The sequence below is a fragment of the Palaemon carinicauda genome, chromosome 6 (genome assembly GCF_036898095.1).
Source record: "Palaemon carinicauda isolate YSFRI2023 chromosome 6, ASM3689809v2, whole genome shotgun sequence".
NCBI lineage: Eukaryota > Metazoa > Arthropoda > Malacostraca > Decapoda > Palaemonidae > Palaemon > Palaemon carinicauda.
The window spans coordinates 172,273,400-172,280,899 of record NC_090730.1 but is presented as its reverse complement, the minus strand read 5'-3'; positions in this window follow the sequence as shown (position 1 = coordinate 172,280,899).

Below are 7,500 nucleotides of genomic sequence, written 5' to 3'. Positions count from 1 at the left end.
TTACCACATAGGCCATCACCAGATACACCGTTGTTAGAGCATCTAGTTCAATGTAGAGGACCAGTCGCTGTTTATTGCATTAAAAATCAATATAACATAATTGCAGAGTAATTGCATTTCATATATATATATATATATATATATACACACACATATATATATATATATATATATGGAGAGAGAGAGAGAGAGAGAGAGAGAGAGAGAGATGGGATTGCACAAATACCATTAAAATCCAGAATATCAAATACTTCAACAATCAGTTTACTTCAAGATAGTCGTATCAAACATTATACGAAGATATTGAAGATTAATGACATCGAGAGAATGTAAAATCTATCTTCTAGTTTTTATTAACTTTAAGCATAACTTATTTCTTAAATAACTAATGCCACATTCCTTATAATGAAGATAATTAACATAATTATAACATAAGAAATCAAGCATACACAAATTCTCTCTCTCTCTCTCTCTCTCTCTCTCTCTCTCTCTCATACCACTGTGAAGTCATCTGGCACAAATAAATGCAATTTAAGGTAAATTACACTAAATATAAACAAAGGAAAATATGAATTATACTAATATAGTGATAAAAACATGTCAATTTATTCCATATACAGAAAAAGGAAAGAAAATCAACAACAACAACAACAACAACAACAACAACAACAACAACAACAACAACAGCAAAAACAACAACAGTTATTATATATACAGTAAAAGGAAAGAAATACCAAAAAATCAGGATTACATAGATACCTTTTATTGTCAGTATCTGTGAGTTGTGGTATTTCAGTCGGTACAAATGTCATTGGACTAAGGGTTATGAATTATTCAAGCCATCGGGTTTGAAACAAAAAAAGAAACAGAGTTGGTACCCTCGGGTTAAAGTTGCAGAGATTATATGTGCTTATATATATATATATATATATACATATATATATATATATATATATATCTATAGGTGTATATATATATATATATATATATAAATATATATATATACATATATATATATATAGATATATATATATATATATATATGTATATATATATTTATATATATATATACATATATATATATATATATATATGTGTGTGTGTGTGTGTATATATATGTATATATATATATATATATATTTATATATATATATATATATATATATAATAATAAATCATTTTTTAATCAGTTATCCTTCACAAGTTTAATGTTCCTTCTAGTAAGCAAAAAGAAGAGAAATATCAGTATGTTCGTTTAAATCTTTAGAAAAGAAATAATGAAAATTTGAATTTGGTTTTGGCTTTATTGCTATACAAAACAAAAAATCAATGTTTGCTGCAATTTTAATATAATTAATATATGTTTATCCTAATTCAGTAAATAAAAGTTTTAAGTTAGATAACCAATTAAAGTTCTTTTATATTATATAGTTGTTATATTTACATTAACCATACATTATATTTACTATATATTTGCATCAAGAAGTTTGTATATTCACTTGTATATCTCAATACCAGAAAGAGAGAGAGAGAGAGAGAGAGAGAGAGAGAGAGAGAGAGAGAGAGAGAGGGTGTTATTTATTAACATAACGTTTATCATTTTCCAAATATAGTAGTTCCACACTTTACGTCGGTTCGATTTACGTCAGTTCTGTCTTTACGTCAGTCATCCTTGAACATTAAATGGAAAAATCGAATTCGAGTTACGTTGGTATTCCTGACGTCGGACTTTATGTTGTGAAATAAGTAGTAATTGTTGTTCTGTACACTATTGCATTTCACAATAAAGCTTATTTTGTGTATTTAATTAAGTTTCTTATATAATGATACAAGGTTATAAGGGGTTTTTCACATATGTATGTGTGTGCGTGTATATGTGTGAGTGCGAGAAAAACTGTTACGTTGATAAAAATGTATTTTTTTTATTAAATCTATACCCAAATTTCGAAAGCATTAAAATATACAAAATATATCATTACAGTTTAAAAATATTAGAAAAATACCCAGAGTAACACTTCACTCTTAGTATATTCCACAGAAATGGCGTCTGTTACACCACGTACATGTACCATTTACTCCGTATGCGCTTGTTTCCTGTTTACCAAAAACAACTTGATTACGAGGAAGGGATCACACATCTCCTCTGTTTGCTTTGGCACTTGATATGAAATGCCGTTTCTGGCTCCTTGGTGTTGGCACTAAGTGATCATAATGCAATGAGCGAAGGGAGGAAATAGTGTCGTTATTTTCCCGAGAACAAGACCCTGCCGAACTAGATAGTCTGGTGGTGTGAATATGTTTTGCCTGAGATGAGGTGAAGGAGAGAGAGAGAGAGAGAGAGAGAGAAGAGAGAGAGAGAGAGAGAGAGTTACAAGGATTTTGGATTTCTTAAAGACTTTTTAGTCCATTGCCGAGGGAGACTCCATTTGATATTGGTTAGAGAGAGAGAGAGAGAGAGAGAGAGAGAGCGAGAGAGAGAGAGAGAGAGAGAGAGAGAGAGAGGACAATTCTTTTCTAATATTATACGTTGTTTAAAATCCCAAAGAATTGTCAAGAATTTTTGGATTGTTAATTTTTCAGCTATAATTCAACACTAGTAAAGATTTAGAATGTAGAGGAAAATTATGAAAGGAATCATGTAACCGGCTTTATCAGTACAATGATTAGTAAAATTAGATAGAATTTTTAAGGTACATTTATACCCTACATGGCACAGAGTTTCACCCTAATTACAGATAAACAAGTATTCTTTGTGACAGGGTTCATGACAAGAGTAACCATGGTAACACCACTGTCACTCTTCAGTATGGGTCTTAGATTATATCTGAATAACCACAGATGTAATAAGAAATTTCGTTCATAATTATCTGTTGATTTAATAATATCTACTTCAAAAGAGATATTATTCTAGTGCCATGTGTGGTGAGATCATGGTGGGGCGTAGATGGAGTTGGTTTTGGCATGCTCTTTGCACTCCACAAGAGAGATTAGTTCACCAAACTTTTAACTGGGTTTCACAAGGCACTAGAAGGCTGAGGACTATGAAGCGTGACGTGGGAGATGGTGAATGGAGAGATATTGAATTAAGAGCTCAAGATAGAGACGACTGGTGAAATCTAACCGAAGTCCTTTGCGTCAATAGGTGTAGAAGGAGATGATGATAATGATAATAGTGAGGAGGAGGATGACTCCAAAAGGGGTAAATTGAATAAAAACTTTCAAATGGATCATTAAATGGTTTGAAATAAAATAAGTGATGATTACTGAAATTGATACAAAAACCTTCTACAGAACGTCATAAAATTAATATTTATATTCCAGGGCAAATTAAGTTTAGACCACATCATTTTTTTCTTATGTTCAATGTTAGCATATTATGATTACTTCTAGTTTATTACCTGTCATAAAGTTGCAAAGTATTCCCTGAATTATTATTGTCTTGTAACATATAAGAGTACGTCCCGAGAAGCTACTAATAGTAAATTTGTTTCTATGGTGAAATTTTTATATATATATATATATATATACATATATATATATATATATATATATGTATATATATATATATATATATATGTATATATATATATATATATGTACGTGTGTGTATACAAATGTATATACACACGCATACAAACACACACACACACACACACACACATATATATATATATATATATATGTGTGTGTGTGTGTGTGTGTGTGAGTGTGTGTGTGCCTATGTTGTGTGTGTGTTCATATACCTGTTGCGATACCATGGGACTCAAGAGAGGAAGAAGAGTAGAAAGAGAGTTAATAGAAAAGTACCTAGAGAAACCAATTCAATTGAAATTCTTATGAAATATTCTACTGGAATAGGTGACAATAATTATAGGAGCTCTAGGGACCATATCTAATTCATTGAAACCTATATAGCCCCAGGACTTGTGCAGAAGAGCGTGTTACATGAAACAGCACATATAGTGAGGAATGTTATGGATACCTAAGGAAGCTGGATTTAACCTGGAAACTCACACTATAAACCACCAAGTCTATGGCAACTTACTAGAAAAACAATGCATAATTCTGAATCATGAGTTCACCCATTGGAGTTTGCTAAACGTTCCATCCAATGGCAGTACTATCCTCCTCGCTAGTACAATGATAACGTGTACGCCTAGCATTCCCATGGCAGTAGATCGATCCCCTCCCGAGACTGTTATTTTAAACTGTTTACTGGGGAGGCCACTGCTGTGCTTGGCTACTTGACTTAGGTGTTGGGCTTGCCCGGCTGACGTTCTGGTGATCAACTATTCTGATAAAACTGGAACTGAAACCAGACACTTTTACCTTTATAGGAATACCATTTTCGTTTATCATTTGCCACCTCTCTCTCTCTCTCTCTCTCTCTCTCTCTCTCTCTCTCATTATTATTATTATTATTATTATCATTATTCCACTCACTCTCTCTCTCTCCTCTCTCTCTCTCCCCTCTCTCTCTCTCTCTCTCTCTCTCTCTCTCTCATTATTATTATTATTATTATTATTATTATTATTATTAATATTCCACTCTCTCTCTCTCTCTCTCTCTCTCTCCTCTCTCTCTCTCTCTGTGAATGACATTTTTAGAACTAATTTGCCCTGGATTTCACTCTGCATGCTCTTTATTGTACCTTCCTCTCTCCTTACATAATTGCTCCAGCTGCAAACGTTACTTTATTTTGCCCTTTGATCTTCAAGCTTTCGGGTAACTTAGTTTTCTAAAACATTTCATAATCCTTCCCTGTTTATATCAGTCGCCTCCAAGTCTGTGTGGGTTTTTGATCCGCCTTTTGATTCTAGATATTGCTAGCTATCTCTCTTTCATTTTCCTGTCTTTCAGTCTGTGCTTTGATTTTACAAATTCATCTCTCTCTCTCTCTCTCTCTCTCTCTCTCTCTCTCTCTCTTCAGAGTCTTCTTTTCTTTTCATCCACCTGACCTATATTGTACATCACATGAAATGGAAAGTCTTCGTCGATTTCAATGCGCATGCGCGTCATGACTCGATTCTAACTGATCTCGTCAACTTTAATATATTTTTTTCTACTTTATTATATCATAGACAAATAGATAAACGCCTTATATATCTGATAATTTATTTACAAATGTAAACATCTTATTTATGTTGTGTTAAGTTTCAGTCATATAGTTATATGTGTTTGATCAATAATAAAATGATTTTATGTTACAGCAGTTTTAACAGGACATACATTGAATTTAGTTTTAAATCATAGAATGAATAACATCTTATCATATAGTAATATAGATAAGAAATGAACACATATTTTCACGCTCTCACACCTACACACACACACACACACACACATATATATATATATATATATATATATATTTATATATATATATATATATATATAAGTATATGAGTGTTTTATGTGACGATATTCATGCACAACATTTGCAGAAATACAAAACATATTTATACAGAGTAATGATAATAGCATAAAAATACTAAAAAAACACAGACAGCTTTTATATACTCTGGAGTATAAACAGATTGCATATGCAAATTATATTGCAAAAACAATACTTCCCACATACGGAAAATCCCACTCTACCCACTCAGTATAATGCAAACATATCTATAATTCCCCTCATTAAAAATAGCATAAATACGTACCATTATATGCACACACACAGACACACATAGAGAAACACGCCCCACTTCCCACAGCCACAGTTCCCAAACATCAATATTCTGTTGCTGTGTGGACGAGTGTCTCATCTGTATTGTGTTTGAAGAACCTTAGATCTCCTTCCATCCACTTAAAATCATTGGGCCGAACTGAATCTTCAGGAGCCGAGTGAAAGCGCAGGAAGAGAAGGACGAACTCTCGTGAAAATTGGAGTGAGGTTAACAAAGACAAGTGGGCGGGGGGGGGGGGGTATTTGGGAGATACCATAATGGGGGGCGGGGTGTGATAAGAATATCAAAAACTGTGGAGATTTGCAAGGTTGGTGTTATAAAGTTCATTTTATTTTTACCCTTAGTCAAGGAAGTTGGAAGGAGGTTATGTTTTCGACACTCTTTGTGTGTTTGCTTGTGTCTGTGTTTGATTTGTGAACATGTGTGTGTTTGTGCGTGTTTGTTTGTGAACAGCTTCTTGGCCACAGTATGAATCGTAGAGTAATGAAACTTGCAGGGAATATCCTTATGACAAAAAGCTGAAATGCTTAGATTTTGGAAGGTCAAGGTCAAAGATCAAGGGCACGGCCAAGTAAAGTGTCCATTTCACGTGATCAGCCATAACTTTTGGACATCGTTATCACCGAGACTTCAAACTTGTTTCATGTCTGAGCGTATGAAAATCCACACATATTTAACATATTAAAGGCAAAGGTCAAGGTGTCGGTCAAGCAAAGTGTCCATTTCACGTAATCAGCTATAAATTTTGGACATCGTTGTCACAGAGACTTCGAACTTTCTTCATATCTGAGTGTATTAAAATCCACGGCAATTTATACATGTTACAGCCGAAGGTCAAGGTCACGGTCAAGCAAAATGCCCAATTCACATAATCAGCCATAAGTTTTGCATATCATTGTCACAGAGACTTCAAACTTGGTTTATATTTGAGTATATGAAATGAACGCCAACCTATACATGTTAAAGTAATAGATCAAGGTATAGGTCAAGCAAAAGGTCAAGAAATATGCTGCAGCGGTGGAGGCCTGCGCTCTACTGAATGCCCCACTAATTATTAATAAAACCTTTCATAAGGAGGGATTCCCAGCCAGGAGGTCATGAAAAGGAGGTTATGGGATTTAAATGAAACATTAAGAGCTGTTGCAAAAATAATTTTAGGAGCAAGGTTTTTTTTTTTTGGCTTTTCATGAAAGGTAATATAATAATTTAACGCCTTACCCCTGTGAAGGAAGAATAACAATTTACTTTATGAATATAATATCAAAATATTCCTTATTGTATATGACATTTTTATGCGTTTTGAGTTGCAAATTAAAAGTAATTTCTTTTAGTGTCAATAAAATGTTATTTTTTCATAGCGTGAATTTCCAATTATAAATAACAAAATTTTACATTTTCTTATTAGACATAAATGCAAAGATTGGAAATTATATATTCAATTTCTAGGATATAGTTATTCGAGTGAAGGCTATACCTAGCCTTTGTGAAATTAAAAAAAAAAGGACCCCCATAATAATTTTTGAAATTTCAATAATAATAATCATTTTAATAATCGCAAATATTCCCAATGCATAGAAATAATATACGGTTATGAGCCATAACTTATATTTACATATATGTAAGGATATCTATAATTTAATTTCAATTAGAGTTGAAATAATCATAATTGAAAATGACCAGGTATCAATTAATCATGAATTATTGATGAATCCAATCCTAGATACAGAAAATTATCAAGTTGGCAACTTAGTGGGTTCCAATGTGTTCTTAAGTGGAATTATGTATAAAAAAAAACCTTTTTGTCTGAGGTAG